Source organism: Labrus mixtus, chromosome 15 (genome assembly GCF_963584025.1).
Source record: "Labrus mixtus chromosome 15, fLabMix1.1, whole genome shotgun sequence".
Classification (NCBI taxonomy): Eukaryota; Metazoa; Chordata; class Actinopteri; order Labriformes; family Labridae; genus Labrus; species Labrus mixtus.
In genome coordinates, this window is record NC_083626.1 from 4,611,749 (window position 1) to 4,629,547 (window position 17,799).

Here is a 17,799-nt window from a genome sequence, read left to right on the forward strand (position 1 = left end):
GAAAAAAAACCTGCTAATGGGGATTTTAAGTGGGATGTATGAAGTCGTTTTTTAAAGTACACATAACAAGCAACATCTTCTTACCCCAGAATTTTGTTTTAATTATAACAAGCAATGTTATAATGGCCTTATTTCTAACTTAAAATAAGTTATATTATATTATATATATATATTATATTATATATCTTGACTCGTCAGTCGTCATGGTAACAAGAATGTCACAAGCAGAATCAGATGTCCATTTGTCTTCACACTCACACACACACACGCATACACATACTTCTTCCAGCCTGCAGTCTCAGAGGACCTACCATGTGTGTGCGTGTATATGTGTGTATGATAATGAAAGTGTGTGTGTGTGTGTGTGTGTGTGTGTTTGTGTGTGTGTCTGATAATGAAAGCTGCTGACTAGCAGATGTGATTGGCTACCTCTGCGTCCTCTAGAGATGGCCGTCTGGATGGTGCCAGCTAGACGCCAGACAGGCGGCACACAGTGTGTAAATGTGTGTGTGAGTTTTGTGTCAGTGAGTCCTTTTTGTGTGCATGTTTTTTATGATTACATGGACACCCCTTTGGCAGGTGTTGTGTGGGTGTACATGTGTACCTGCCTGAGCCTGGATATCCATGTGTGATTGTTAACGTCCCCATCTGCAGTGTTTACATGTCTGTTTTTTTTTTTTTGTATGTAACACTGATAGTGTGCCACGTCCTGCTGTTATCATACATACAATAAATCAGTCCTGTTTTTGTGTGAGTGTCCCCAAGGATGTCGGTTTTTCATCCTTTATTTCTCGACTCTCAGTGGGTCTATTTTGGTCTGAGTCTCTATCTCCCTCTATCTGTGTGTCTCTCTTATGTATCTACCTTTATGTAAACACTACACCAATGCTATGGAGTGTGGAAGTTGTAAAAGTCAATCATTTATAGTAAGCAGGTGGTATAAACCCAGACACAACTTTAAAGTAGGTCTACCTACAAGGAAATTAGATTTTCAATGATTTAAAAAATTAAGGTAGTCCTTTCTTGTCCTGTTTTTATTTGTTTTTTTTCCTTAAGGTTCCTTTAGAGTTTAAATGAAGTACTCAAAAGAACATCACTTACACATGTAGACAGAGGAAGTAAGAAATTAATGAATAAGGAAGGAAGTAAAGGAGGGAGGGACAGGACAGGACAGGACAGGAATGGAAAGGAAAGGAAAGGAAAGGAAGGCAGGAAAGGAAAGGAAAGGGAAGGAAGGAAGGGTTTATCTCATTAGGGATTCTGCTGCTTAGGGTATCTCCACTCTCGACAAATATTGATGATTAAATCCAATTATATTGTAATGACTACCAGCAGAGAATCTGCTTAACAAGGCAACATGACTAACTTCAGCTTTGGTGGATAATGACGTGTGCATTCATGACATTGACTGATTGTAGTTCAAATTAACTGCGCTCAACTCAGCTGAAGAAACACAGATTTGAGAGGGTGAAGTGACAGAGAACTGTATGTGGAAGTTACACAAGAACAGTCGGGACAATGGGGAGAAGCTCTACAGATTAAAGGGTAAAAAGTTAACTTACCTTTTCATCTTAAAGTGTTGCTTTATATGTTTTGCATGATGCTACATTATTAGTGTAGTTTCTGATTAGCTAGTGTGCCATGTCAGCATTTTATATGTGATACAAACAGACAGAAGCAGAAGATAAGAATCTAGCAGTGTAGGAACAACACTGCATGAACTACATCTTTAAATTTGAACATCTCAACTCATAATTATTCATGACAGCAAACAACAACTTTTTGGTTTTTGAAACAAATATTTCCCAACATTCAAATTATATACTTCAGTGTTGTATAAAACAGCATGGTCAAAGAGAGCTCCTTCCTCAAAAAATAAATTCCTCCCTCCAGACATCCTGGCGAAGCACCTCAAGTCTCAAACCAAATCCTGATGTTTAAAAAAGAGCCGGTGTTCTGTCAAGATGTGCTGCCTTGTTGAAAAATGCAACCATAGCACGAAACGAGAGGAGAGGCTATCTGCATCCACCATCAAATAATGCTACTGGAACAATGCAACTTTATATGAATTCACTACTCACTCAATATGCATTATCATATAGGTATATAGAGTACAGGGGGCATGTTTTGGTACTCTACTGTATAATTTAAGCCTTTAGGGGAAGCGTGTCTCAATGGACAACTATCCCCTATATAGTACTCATCACTTTAAAACACCACTACTGGCTGTATTTTCACTGTAAGGAAACAAGAAGCATGTTTTTATACTCTATAATAAAACGTTATTTAAGATTTTAGAGGAAGCATTACTCAATAGACAAAAAGCCCCTTTACTGCACAGAGCGTCATGGTAGCACATCTGGATGGGTAGCACTATTCGATAGAACACCGGCTTTGTAACGTTGGGAAAGCATGTAGCATTTGATGTCTTTGAAGCTGGAGACCAGAGTTTGTGTCCCATCACAGACACAAAATGAATGTTTGCCTTCTTAATAATACAGCAGCATAAACCTCACCGATCCATAACCATAATTTACGTGTCATAACCATAGTCTGTCCTTGACCTTAACCACAATGTAGAAGATGCAAATTGCAGACATTGCATGATTTTTTTTCATACAGCAGATTCCTGTGTCTTCAGAATCAGGCAGTACTTTTGTTTCTGGCTGGAAAAGAGGTTTGAGTTGTGAACAGACCACAGCATCACATTGACAAATGAACAGAAACCATAACAGTTAGGATGTTGATGGATGTCTTTTTTAATGCCGAATGGGGAAATATTGAACTTCTTTCTTGGGAAAAAAAACCTTTGGAACTGAGAAACATTCATGTTTGAAAACTGAAATAAATCTTTTAACCCGACCGAGCGCTTTGAGGTGATGTTTTGGCTCGCAAGGTATTTTTTTTAAACTTTTAGTGTGAAGAAATCGAACAATATGCCGGAGTAGAAGGGCAACATTAAAGAAAATAAATATTGAGATTAAAGTCCTGAATTTACAAGGATAAAGTAAATTCATGAGAGTAAAGCCGTTTAAATTACTCTGTGTTTAAAATGATCAGAAGAGCAGCTATCGGTCTGCGTGAAAATGATAAAAGGGGAGAACCTCAAATCCATTTCCTCTGCCACAAAAAAGACAATTTCCTCCAAGTCGTGTGGTTCCTTCTTCAGAAAAACCCAAGTTTGTTGCGGTATCTTTTCAGGGTCCTGATACTGATATGACAATGTGATGATGATGTGCCAAAACAAAAAGTATTTCCTTATTTGTAATGGTAAATGGACTTGAGTTTGTATAGTGTCTTTCAAGTCTTCAGACTACTCAAAGCACTTTTACACCACATGTCACACTTACCCATTCTTACCAGTGACCATCAGAAGTAACCCCATTCATACACATTCATATGCTGCTGATAAAGCAACTTGGGGTTAAGTGTCTTGCCCAAGGACACATCAGACATGATGCTGGAGCTGAGGATTGAACCCTCGACCTTCTGGTTGAGAGACAACCGACTCTACCAACTGAGCCACAGCCGCTCCACATTCCTCATTTTTCCTACAGGCGACTGCTGCTCTCCTGATAGAAAATCATAAATGTATGACTTTCTTCTTATAAGTTTCTGAGTTTATTCTTGTAAATGTATGGTTTTGATCTCAGATTATTTTCCCCTGAATGTTTCCCTTATACTTCTTCGTACTTACACAAACTTCTCCTAAACAGATATTAATGCTTCTGTGCTGCTTCAGTCCTTAATGCAACATAACATTTGACATTTAACATTAGGTCAAGGACATCAAGCATGATTACTGAGTGAAACCTGAACTTTGAACACCTTAATAAATAATGACTTTTTTGAACAAAGTGAGGATAAAATTGAGGTTAAGATTGAAAACACTTGTCTGTGTTTAAATCTGAATGAGTGTTGGTGCTATAAACAACCTTTAAACTAAAATTAAACTCAAGTCCAAAGTGCAGTTTCTTATCCCTGATCCTTATCACAGCTAGATCAGCCGAAACATTCTGCTGGCTCACTAAAAAAAAAACCCATACAGAAACAGAAATCCACACACAGCACTGTGTGTTTGAGGATAGAGCATGTTGAACCATAACAAGAGAAAGACACTGCAGCGGGGTGACACAGCGAGGGAGTGACTTTACCTCTGGACTGTGTGGCAGAGGGAGTGGCGCTGAGAGAAAGAGGAGGGTGTGTGTGTGTGTCTCTGTGTGTGTGTGACAGAGAGAGCTTTGCTTTCACGCCTTGCCGAGCACTGAAAGAGTATCTGTCACACAGAACAAGCCAGAAGACAGAGCGTAAAAGTTAGGCAAAAAGAAAGAGACAAGGGGGGGAAAAAGACAGAGGAAGAGAAAGAAAAGAGGAGGAAGAAGAGATAGAGAAAGAGTTTGCTGAAAGCAGCTTCTGTCTACCGTCCCACCCCCTGACTGTCTTCCCCTCCTCTCTGCCCCGGCCGGGAGCGAAAGGAAAAAAAAAAAGAAAAGGAGTGCAGAGTGTGTGAGAGAGAGAGAGAGAGCTGAACCACGCTCGCTCTTTAGCGCAGGACTCAGGAATTCCGGGACCTTTGGAGTTGTGCGCACACACACGCACACACATACACACACATGCTGCTTTTTCTCGTGGTGATACAAATCTCAACAGGATTCAGGGAGGGAGTATAAGCAGGAGAGAGGGAGAGAGAAATTAGAGAATAGCCCTTTCCAGCCCTTTCCTGTGGACTATTTGACCATGATGGCACCTGCCAAGGGGGACGTGTAAGGAGGGGCTGAGGCAGAGGAAGCTGCTGATGAAGGTGAGGTTCTTTTATTATATCACTAAATCCCATGTCTCTAATATTATTGTATGTCTTTCCTGTTATGTCCATTTCCATATTACTGAAGATATTTTATCTTAGCTCTTAATTTCCTGAGAAACTCCTGTAGAAAGTAGTTTTTCTTACAAGTGTACATGTTGATCTTTGCCATGTTTTTTTCTGTTTTATTGATTGATTCAGTTTGTCTTAATAACTGTCCCAAAAAAGTGTTAAGATTTAAGTTATATGAGGAATACTGGAGGTGGGAAAACCCTGTGTAGGTGTTTGTGTTGGACTAATGCTGCTCTGTTGAAGTGTATCAACTCTGCAGAATAAGTGGTGTCATATCTGGTGTTGATCATTGAGCTCATTTAAGTGACAGAATTGCCGGGCAGGATTTATTGTGGACGTCTTTTTTTTTTTTTAAATGCCCAATATGGAAGCGGTAACACTTTGTGATGTATGGACATTGGATTTTGATCAGTGCGGTGACTCATCTTGGCCTAAATAAAGAAAGGAGAAAGAGTTGAGGTGCGTGAGGGAGGGTGTCTGTCTCTTGGATGTTTCATTTCCTGACGTTGCACCAGTGGAAGTGATGGGATTTTGAGGAATTTATTATTGCTTTTGCAGAGGATCAGTCTCTGTCAGATGGAACAGATAAAAAACACTGAAGTGGTGATTACAGTTTGAGAACATAATGACATCTTCATGTATGTTAGAGCTTTTGGAATGGGACTACTTTTTTTTTGCTTTCAAATCAAATCAAAGTGAAGCCTTTGCATTTCAACAAAAAAAAAAGCATTATAGGACTTTAAAAGAGCGTCATTCAGTGATGTATAAAGAAAAGCAGCGGACATATAGAAGATTAGAAGTCTTTGGATCCTTTACACCTGCAGTTATTGTGCGCTTCATCCCCCCACCCCTCCCTCCACCCTCCATCCTGCCACACTCTGCCACTTTTGTTCTCTAATCTCATTTACTTCTGCCTTTTCTGCAGGTTTTTCCTTAAATCCCACAACTAATGACAGAGGCTTATCCCATGCCACTCTGCTTTGCTCTCATTCTTTCTCCCCCCCCCTCTCTTTTCTCCTCCTCATCCTTTTTTATGACAATAAGTCTGCCTTCATAAAGCTTTAAATATCTGTCCTCTTTTATACTATTTGTAGCATCTGCTTTTTTTTATACCGGGTTATCATCTGAGTGGTTTTTTGTGTGAGTGGGTGTATATGTGTTTTCAGTCTTGCAGGTGTGCATTTTGTCTGTCATCTTACCTATTCAGTCTTGTAATCCCAGGTCTCAGTCGTCTTTATAACCCCTCCACCCAAAACCCACCTCAACCTGCACAGTAACCCCTCCATTACCATACCATAGAACTATACTTTAACCCTTCATTTGCCTCACTGTGAGGTGTTCTCTGGGTGCAGAGGATGGTCAGACAAGGTGTGACATGATGGATATCTTTCATTGTTTTAGTTATTATGCTCTTATACAAAGACGCCTATAGTTTTTTCATCTTCTTACCTTTAAGTGAACTAAATCTCACCAGGAAAGGATTGTCACTTTCAGTTTTCTTATATCTTTCATATTTCTCTTATGAATGGAAAGCTATATCTCATTTTGATCATAAAGCCTAAATGAACCATTTTTCTTTTTAATCACTTTATTTTAATCACTTTATTTTAATCACTTTATTTTACATATTGGCCATCTTTCTTCTGTGTTTACTTCGGGACTGAGCAGGAGAACTTTGCCGATTCAACACATTTGTTGACAAAAAGGACAAAGACAGTTGGGCTAAAAGTTTGAAAAATGTTGGCAGTGCAGTGAGTTTACAGACCTCTTTAAGCCACTCCCCTTCTTCATGTGTAGCTTATGCTCAAGAAAAATTTGCAAATAGCACAACCAAATTTGGAACCAAATTATTATTGGCAGGGTTGCATTGTGGGTGATGCAGCAAACAACCTTTAGTTGTGCTACATCAATGGGGAAAGATCCAAAGGTGGACCACCTTAGAAATCTGATTGGCCACCCCTAAACTATGATTGCCTATGTCCCTATTTGGTAAGTGTTTCTTCAGGCAGCTGGTAGCTATCTTTACATTTCAGAGGGGCACATTTCCTTTTATTATACCATTGATGTCTGGACATACATCTTCAGACATACAGCTGTTTGACTCCATTATTAATTGAGCTAAGGAGATCTGTATGTTGCCGCTCTGTTTTGTTACTTTTTAAAGCTGACAAATTATACACAGGAATTAGCATAAATTGGACACTTCAATCTTGGTCATTTAATTAGCAGAGACAGAAAAGGGAAATAGATTCTGTTGCCTTGTGTGTGTACACAAACTTGACTGACTAAGTCAGTGTTGCAGTTGGGCCATCTGGTGAAAAATGTCAAGCCTGCTTGCAGGACTATAGCCTCCGTACATGGGGCCGTGCACTAACCACTTAGCCAACGGCAGCCTGGAGAACATTTTTTAATTATGAAAAAAAAAAATGTAATCTGCACTGGTGCTTACAATACACTTTAGCAATGTTTTTCCATGTATAGCCTTACGTGGCTTTGCACATCACTGGGTGCATTTTGTTGTAGCAGCCGAAGACCAAACATTAGCTCAAATATTTGAATATATTTATATAAAAGAGACAACAAGGAATACATAATGATATAAACTATGGGTTATGGATTCCAAATGAACATAGAGTGAGTCCCCGTCAACTGTTACCCGTACATGTACAGTAAATGGCCCGTATTGTTTTCTTTGGTGATGCTAGTTTTTCATCTTGGATGTTAGCTGTCACACTTTACATGGATGGATTGTTGCCCATGTGAATTTCCCACCTCTTGTCATGTGTATCTCCAACAAACTGCTGATGCAAGTTTAAACGCATTACTTCCTGTGTGTCTTGTTTTTTTTCTTTCTCCCAGGACACACAGAGACAGTGTAGAGAACATCATACATGTAATGGCTTTCACGCTGTAGTCACAGGTTGTGTTGTCTTCAATCATTTGACATCAGACAGCAGCAAAGTGGACATTTATTTAACCTAACAGCTCCTGTGGGTTCAAGGCGGGTCCACTGATTGCCTTGTGATGAATCGACCACGGAGGTAACTTTACGGTTAAGGTGGCTTCACACTGATCCACTGCCACACCTTGAAACCCATTAACCCTTATCTCAACCCTTTCTTGGCAGGAAAACCCATTAACCTTCCTCGTAACCCTTCCCTCGGCCTGAAATAACCACCAGGTCAGCAGAAAGTAGGTAACAAATGTGCAAGGCAGAGACTTTGAAAAGTATGACACAATAACCGATGTGTCTGCAGACCACGGGATAAATACCTTCCATCGGACCGTCAGTGTTAGCTCGGTCTTAGCTGAAAGAAGCGTGGAGTGAAGCGACCAGGAAGACAAGCAGCAGAGAACTGATGAGGCCATAAGTATAAGGGTGTAAAACAGGGAGAGACTGGGCAGCAATGTCAGTTTTCCTTTGTTTGAAATATTTAATGAGTTTCTGCGCTCTCTTGAAATATTGACTTTTTCCCATATAGCCGGAGGGGACAGACGGGAGCGGAGGTGGTTCCCTCATTCAAATAGAAAGCAAAAGGCTGTTAGCATCAAAGTTTCATCAGTTTCTTTTATTTATTTATTTTTTGTTTTCTTTTTTCGATCGTCCCGATTAAAAAAAAAAAAAAAAAAAGGAAACATGCTTGCCCTTGATTTGGAAGTCACGGCTAATAAAGGATGGAATGTGTGCTCATTTGTGCGTGTGTGTTTGTGTCTGTGTATGTGTGCATGTGCAGATTTATTCTACATATCTTATACTATATGGAAAGCTTTTGTTTTCTTGTGTGTATTTGTGCAAGCAGCTCTTGGTCTATGTCTTTTTTTGCAGCACATACTGTATATACAAATGTTTAACATTTGATTGTTTTCATGTGACCATTCACCGGGACAATGAGTGGAGATAATAGTTGACTTTTTTTGCAGTTTTCCGTAAGAGATCATTTTTACTGAATCTGATTTCTGTGTTTCAAAGTCATACACATTTAAAAGTGGCAATTTATTAGCTATGGGGATCGATGGGTGCCCTGTGAACAGCCATGCTACTCAACCCTAAATCTCTGCTGCTGATGGTGATTCCTACATAATCACATTTCCTCTTAACCCCTTAGGTAAGTGCATGCATGATAAGAAATCTGTGAGAATATTGAGTATGTAGGAGATTTAGGACACAATGCAATATAATAGCTCTCTAGTTTTAGAGGTGTCATTTGATATTTGTAGATAACAGAAACCCAGTAATGGATGGATGGATGGATAACAAAAGAGTTCAGCCTGAGGTCAGTGAAGAGGGTTTCCCTGATTCATCACTTTGTTAAAAAAGGTAGATAATGGACGTTACTCAGATAGCAAAGACAACACCTTAACTGATGGTCATGCTCACCCTTTTAAGATGAAGAGGCCTTAAAAGGATGGCGGGAAAATGCACCAATAATAAATCAGGATGGCAGATTTCTTAGGATGTGCAAGAGCAGTGAAGCCAGACTCTGACAGGTGTAGGGACATGTTCAAGAATGCATGAGATGGAATTCTGACTTCCTGTACGAGAGTCTGCAAAGAAGGGGAAATTTAAAAGCTCAGACTAAAGAATAATTTTCACTGAATGAGGTCTGTACTGGTAAGAAAAGAAAGCACAATTGAGTCATAGTCAAATCTTGAAAGCAAACAGGATGCCAAGAGAGGCGAATACAAATCTTAGAATAAACCTTTTTCACCTTTTGACTCGCTTTCCCACTTTCCAAGTCCTGATCACAGACTGTATGGGGACAAATTCTCAGTAATCTTGTTTCTGAAGAAATATTTTTGATGATGATAATGGAGGTCACCAATCTAGCAGCTGGCTAAGATGTTTTGTGGGTGGTCCTTTAGCTTCTTGGGCAACAGCTACAACTCAATCACCTGTCAGTCAACTTAGCCACGCCCCTAATTATTCAAATTGATTAAACTCTTGGTCTAAATATCATTAAAATGGACGACTAACACCAAAAAAAGGTTTTTTACCAGTGAAGATTAAGATATTTAGACCACATTTATTTTTGAACCAGGCTGTTAACAGGTTTTTTTCTGCTGTAAAGAGTTTTTTAACGTGGCATCTAATGAGACTCCTGAGCTTTTCCAGGTTACTGCTTGGTCCTGATCCGAGCTAACGCTAGACTTTATTTTGAAAGCCAATATGGCTGTTAACATGCAGATTTCTGGCCGTCTAGAACAACTCCCGGACATAGCTCTTAATGGCCATACATGCCTTATAACCTACATTTAGCATAAAATCCCCCCAAGAAAGCAAATGCCCATTTAAATTCATTGTGATTCAAGAATGAAATGTCTTAAAGTCCTCTCTGTTTTTAAAGCTCCACTCTGCCCGATGTGCGACTCTTTAACTCAGCTCAGTATGCAACCTGCAGCAAGGATAAAATATGTAAGGCCTGTAACAATACCTAGTTAGCTGTTTACATTTTGAATTGTTTTCATTTTGAAACCTTGGAGTGGCGTCCAGTTCTTTGTTACATGGATAGTTTAGTGATGATGTCTGACTGGATGTGTAGATGGAGTGAGTTCAGCAGAAGTGATGATCAGTAGTGAGATGTCGTCAGATTAAACCTGAGACCCAAACCAGAGGCCTGAGGTTTGTTAGTGTGATATAACTGCACAGATGTTTTAGAGGCAGAGTGGTGATGGCTTCATGTCATCAGATAACAGCTGATCACTTTAACATGCTGAAGGATTGAAGTAAAGGTTAGAGCGAGGACAAACTGGTCTCATCTTATTAGTTTATCAGTGGACTGTGTGTGTGTGTGTGTGTGTGTGTGTGTGTGTGTGTGTGTGTGTGTGTGTGTGTGTGTGTGTGTGTGTGTGTGTGTGTGTGTGTGTGTGTGTGTGTGAATGGACGGGTAACCTGTGCTGCCAGGGCATCGTTTGGGATCCGGTCGTTGTTCGTTTGGCCTTTTTCAAGGCTGGTCAAAATAGAATTATTCAGTAGATGCCCTTTCTTTGTTGTTTTCTGTCTTTCAGTTCAAATACTCCACCAAAGTGAAATGCTGAATTGACACAAACTTTAGTAACAAACTGTACAGAAACAAACCCCTTGTTAACAGTTTTTAAATCCTTGTAAAAGAAGAAACATGTTTTTGTGGGATAAAAAAAAACGTAGTGGACAGGATTTGTTCTGATTTCTTTGGCACATGACAGTTCCACACTCCCTGCTTGATTTTGGAAAAGACTCCTGCTTCTCCTCATTTATAATGTGTATACCAAATGCTATCATCACACACACACCCTTCTGCAACAGGGATTTCAAGGATACTGTGACTGTTGATAGGGTTGGGGTTTGAAAGCATTCGAACAAATCTGAATCCTTTGACACATTCAATCCTTTTCTTCTTCTTTTTTTTTTATCAGTTTAAGTACCAAAAGTTATCCTTAACTTCATATTTAATGTCAAGAAGAAAGTGATGTTTGGATAATAGAGTCACCAATTATTTAAAATTACGTTTTATGTGGAAACATTATTTATGAAAAACATGAAGAAGGAATGCTCCTTACAGAGCAACTGGTGGGTCGGGACCCAAAAGTTGGTCGAGGAACTGTTTTCAGTGGGTCGTGAATGTGTACTAGAACAACAAAGTATCAAAAAGTAGTGTAGAGTACTCAACATTGGTCTTGGTCTCAAAACCACTTTTTGAAGGTCTCAGACTCGTCTCGGAATCGAAAGCATTTTTACTTGGCCATGTCTCTGTCTCAGACAGGACGGACTCCCAATTTTTATTGAAGACCACCACTTATAGGCTATTTTTCCACGTCTGACTGTGATAAGAAGGAAAACGCCCCTTTCTAAAATGACAAATAACTTCAATTCATTTGTAATGTAATTTGTTTACGGTCACAACCTTTCAGGTATTAAGGACAAACTGAGGGACAAACAAAGTAATGATTTTTAATTGATATTTAAGGTCTTGGTCTTGCCCTGCCTTGGTCTTGGTCTTGACTTGGTCTCGATCCCTAAATGTCTTGGTCTTGTCTCGGTCTCAGAGCACTCTGGTCTGGTCTTGACTACAAAACGTCTTTGCAGGGCTTTTAAACCTTTTCTTTTACGTTTTGCACCATCTGAGGTCCAAACTGCACTATTATTCATTAAACTAATCTCATTGGTTGAAAATCAGAAATTTGTGGTCGTGATTTGTCATTAAGGAGTTGGTGGTGGGTCTTAAGGGGGGGCCAGTTGGGAACCGCTGATGTAAACCAAAAACTATTATGCATTAATAAACCCAAACGTAACATTCTGTTTAGAAGAGCATGAAGACATTTTACATGACAGGACTTTAAAAAAGAAGTAAAACACACATTATATTTATATAGGACGATGTTGCACCCATGATGACTTACAATGGCCAATCTTCTACCTGAAGATTTCTCAAACGCTCTCTTTGTGCTCCACTCTTTACTTCCTTCCCTCCACTCCCCCTTCTTTGACACATACACACGCACACACCGACACACATATACACACACAAACATGCACACACCCCTCCTGTCCTTCCTAAGTTCTTCTTTCCCCCTTTAATTCTCAGGTCTGTCCTGCACTGTTGCAGAACAGCCTGTCTTTTGCCGGGCTGACCTGTAATTGCACTCCCGATATTCTTTTTTTTAGTAGACGTGTGTATGTGTATGTGCATGTGTGTGGCTGTGTGAGTGTGTGTGAGTTTGGACTCGGAGCTGTCCTGTCACCTTGGGCGGTCATGCAGTATTGAAGGTGAGGTGGAATTAGGAGGCTTTACAAAAAAAGATAGGAAAATAACGAGATTCTGGCTGTCCCTGTCTCACACACACACGAACACGAACACACACACACGAACACACACACAAACACACACGCACACACATGCACGCACGCACGCACGCACACACACACACACACACACACACACACACACACACACACACACAATATATAACACACATACAAGAACACTTATAGTTTCAGAAACTGTCTCTTTCTCTTTCTCTCTGCACACACACACACACCAACACACACACACACACACACACCAACACACACACACACACACACACACACACACACACACACACACACACTGTCCCAGAGGAGCGCTGGAGGGGCTTATGCAGGGGATTTTGCTGTTCTGCAGTGTGCCTGTCAGATAAGGAGGAGACGCAGGCCTGCCTGGTGACACGCTACTGAGCGCGTGCAGAACAACATCCTCTCCTCTCCCCTTTTTTAACCCGTCACTCACGACACCTGCCACTCTCTATTGCCATTGATGATGACACCAGACACACAGGGACTTGTCTGGTAGATCATTTGGTAAAATCATGAACATTGCACTTACACACGGCCAGGCACACACTGGCTGAGTTTCCTTTTATCTCCTCTTTGTCTGTCAGGTAGTTTGGCAGGAAGCAGCTTTCTGTAATGAGAGGAACACTGAGGAGACCTGGACACACAGAAAACTGGTTCTTGAATATCCATCATACTGATGATGTTTATTTTAAATCTGTGATGGCTGTAATTAAGTTAAAATGGGTAAATGATTCACATTTACTGGCAAACACCTTTGCCTTTTCCTTCATTCCTTTGTTACTGTTTCCTCCTTCTTTCCTTTACTTATTTTTTTATATTCCTCTCATCCTTCCACCTTCCTGAACAAACCTCAGCTCATCTGTATTCGTCCTCCCTTTCTCCCCGTCTTTCTCCCTTCTTGGCCTGTTACTTCTTCTTTCCGTACCTCTCCTTATTGTACCCCCCTATTCTTTCTTTCTCGTCTTGTTTTCCCCCCTCTCTGCCCTCCCTCCTTCCTGATTTCTCTCTCTTCTCACCACCTGTAATCCTGCTTACCGCTGTTCAGCAGCTGCTCCCAGTCACAGTAAGAAAAAGAGTTATTAAAGCAGAAGCAGACAGGCTTTTCTATCTTTTTTTTAATCCCTGGGTGTATTTCAAAGGTTATCGCTGATGTTTTTTCCAAATTATTTTCTTCACTAATCATCATCTGAAGACGCTTAATGAGGCTAGTTGTATTGCCAAAAGTGATTTGCTGTAGAAATTATAGATTTGAGCTCCATTGCTGAGAATCTTGACTTTAAAATGGCAATAAGCCAGCACTTACAACTTACATCTACTCCTGTCAAATTCTGCAGTCCTGCTGCTGTGGGCTACTCTAACAGCCCGTCATGAGATAGTTTGTCCTCCTTTCTTTATTGTGTCCACCAGTGAGTCTCACTTTCTACCAAAAGTTTTCATGTCCCAAACATGAAAAGAGGAAGATTAAAATGATTCGAAAATAGTGAAAGGAAATATTTTGTTGTGATTTTAATTATTTTGACCTGAACATTTTTTTTAACTGGGATGAACTAAAAGAGAAAGGATGAGAGGCAGGCTGTAAGAACTAACCATACAACAAATCAATCGATTGGGATTAGCAGCAGTTGTTTTCACTACCAATTCTCTGATCTTCATTTGAGTAATTGATGAACTGCTTGGTAAACATCATAGTCAGCAGAAATGGTCACCTGATTTCAAGTAGAGCTGAAGGTGGCGACTTCATTTAGTTTGTTTGGTTGTTCTAGGGTTGAATTTGAATGATACAAAGCTTGACAATCCTTTAACGTTACAGACAACTGACTTCATTTTTCATATTTTTTTTATTTAGCAAGCCTCTTTGACATGTGCACTGGAGGAGGGGACATGAAATTAAGCCCATAGTGCCGCTGAAGTCATGATCTGCCTTGTAAATGCATGCATTCTGCAAGTGCTATCATACATACTTATAGTACGAAGGTTTAACACCCCTACCCCCCACCCCCCCACCCCCACCCCCCTTTCTGCTATGCTGCTGAGTATTATATCACCCAATGCCTAGCAGGCCATCATGTTGCAAAGTGTTCAATCCTGTCTTTATGAGCGAGAGTCTTCCCCTCCACATCCACCACCCTCCCATGAAACCCCTCTTACGCCCTTGGCCTCTTCTGTATATACCAGTACCCCCCATCCTCATCACCACCCTCTTCACTGACACCATCCCCCAGCCCCAGCCTCCTGGCAGCTCCTCCAGGCAGGCTAATTGACTCAGTCCCAGGAGGGGGGGGATCATGCCACATTTCTAATTTGGCTTCCCCTCCTCCAGATAAAAGCTACATCCCTCCATTCCCCCCCCCCCCCCCCCCCCCCGCCCCACCCTCCCAACGCTCTCAATCTCACTCTATCACCATGTTTAGTTAATTTTTTTGTTTACTAATATTACAACTACAATTTTCAGGACAATAAAACTCTAAATTTATTGTTAAAGCTGCTGTCAGAATGACTGCCAGCCCCCGAATGCAGACATAGGAGACAAGTGAATACATGAAAGGACAGATACACACATCATACACACACTCGCAGAGCGCAGCATCTCGCCTTTGCGCTCCATGGGGTTCACCTTCAGAGAGCCTCCATCTCCACAAGCTGCACCTGGGGACTCTGATGGGTGTGTCTCTGTGTGTGTGTGTGTGTTTGCACACGTGTGTGTATGAACGGAGTCTCATGCCACTAACAAGCAGACAGATGGGGAACAAAGACATTTTTTTATTGATTGGATCACACTTCAGAATCAGAAGAGATAATAAAAAAACTCTCCAACGTGCCCAGATTGGGAATTGAAAAGATTTCGCCCTCTTGTATTTTTTGTTATTTTTTTATTTTTGTTGCACCTGTAGAGGTGTGTATTGATTTTATTTTGCACTGCTTACTGTGCTACATTGCTTTCTTGTACTTGAAAGAATGTGTAAGGTCTGTATTGTGTGTCTGTGCATGCATCACAAATCCATTGCATATCATTTTTATTTGAGTGTGTGTGTGTGTGTGTAAGTCAAAAGCCTCCAAAAGACGACAGTGATAAGAAAAATAATTTAAGATGTTAATATCTTTACCAAAAAGAGATGGAGTCAACCTCTACTAGTCAACCACAATTCAGCAGATGAAATTAAACATCAAATACACACACACACACACACACACACACACACACACACACACACAAGGGGAGTATACACACCATAAGTGCAGCCCAGCACAAGTCGGGCATCCTGACAGATTTTGAGTGATGAAAGCACGTTTGGTATGAAGCAGTAGCTGCGGCCATTAGTAAAATGGTATTTTCAGATGGACAGATAAGGTATTTTAGCCGGAGGCTCGGGGTCGGCCAGGCTTGTGGAAAAGACATTTGACACGTTGAGAGTTGTTACCTACAGAACACTATGTGGAAAGATTTCAGGTCTGTTTTTCATATTTGTAGAAGGAAGGAAAACGCAACCTTCTATTTTAAAAACAAGTCAGAGCTGGCTGGAGCTTTTTATGCAGGTTTCTTCATTTTTCTACGCTCACAATGATGTACAAGGGACCAACGCTTTTGCACTAAATGTAGCACAACAGAAGCATAATGGGCTCAGTATTCATGTCTCTTCTGCTCCTATATAAATGTACACTTTATGTTTTTTGGATGTTATATGAATAGAAGACATTTATGGTGGTAGTTTTTTCTGGGCTCAACCCTCTCAAAGAGAGGAGACCATTGAGGTGATTGAGCATCTCATCACGACACCGCTGGATTACCACTGTGGACATACTGTGGACATGTTCAGATAAAAGGAGGTCCCAAGGTAGATCCAAAACATGCGGGAGAAAGTAATAGATCCAATCTGACATTGAAACTTCATGTGATTCTGCAGGAAGAACTGAAAGTATAGTGTAGGGAGTCATGACAACTTTACTTTGTGATCTACTTTAAGGACCGCAGATAAAGTTACATGTTAATGTTGTTTTCAGAAAGGATCCAGTACTTTCTTTCTTCTTGAAGTTAGTTTACCGCACCTGGCACACTAATGGTGCTCATCAAAACCATTTTCTTTTTTTTCAATTCCAATCTGAGACAATTCCCACATGAACTTTTCTTTCACTCTGTCAAACCTTATGTCGCTTTAATGGCCAGAAATGCCATTAAAAAAGTACATTGAAGTCTTACAGAAAATCAACTCTGCTTTTGTTGGCAGGAATGAAGAGTTACCATCCACCATTAAATGTAAAGATGACCATCTTTAATGTGACCAATGATTATAAACTGTAGAGAATTGGCTGGTGTCTTGTGTGTGGGTGAGGGGGCTTCAAACAGCAGAGTCTTTCATGCTCCAGACCCCATATGCTTATATACTGCTCATTAGCCATGGGTTTTGTGTGTGTGTGGGTCTGTTTGTGTGTGCATGTGCATGTGTGTCTTTTAATGACCACCTAGAATGTATATTCTCATGTTGATTAAAGAAAGTACAGCCTGTCCCTGCATACAGCATATATAAACTGAATGTATTAAAATGAACGTGTATGTGATACAGATGACTGATTGCTGACATGTGGATTGTGACTGCTGACAGTTGTACAAAGAATGAAATGAAGGGAAGGAGAAAGAAGAAGGAAAGGAGAATCAGATTATGTAGATGAGAGATGAGGAGGGCGGAGGAACACAGTCAGAATGAGGGAAATTAAATGTTGAGGAATAATTATTTTTTGTCCCTCTTAAAACATTTACAGCTTTTTTTATATTATGTTACGATTTTATGATGTATGAAGTTTTATTCAAGCTTCTCACTCAAAAAACAAAGGAGGCACGTGGTCACTTCACTACAAACAGCAACCTCTTCGCTTGAAGCAAAAATAAAGTGCTAAAATCTGCAGTTCTTTGAGTGGCCACTTGAGGCTGGCTCCAAAGTGAGTCAGTCCCCATTAGGCTCCGTACTACAGTGCCTCTACAACAGAATTAAAAAATATGCAACCCATTATAGAAAGACGATGTTTTCTTTACATGTAAATTCTTCATTCATAGTAAATGTACGACTCACGCATTTAAATGTTATAAAGGCTTTCATTGAATCATTAGTAAAGTAAGGAA

At 40.3% G+C, this 17,799-nt stretch overlaps 1 protein-coding gene across 1 annotated transcript in view; it reads left to right on the forward strand.

Moving 5' to 3' along the window:
• The first annotated feature begins 4,227 nt into the window (after positions 1–4,227).
• Positions 4,228–17,799, forward strand: part of sema3b (sema domain, immunoglobulin domain (Ig), short basic domain, secreted, (semaphorin) 3B) — a 90,189-nt gene continuing 76,617 nt past the window's right edge. Inside the window, exon 1 of the mRNA XM_061058471.1 lies at positions 4,228–4,801. The gene's annotated coding sequence lies outside the window, so the exon portion shown is untranslated. The remainder of the gene's footprint in view (positions 4,802–17,799) is intronic.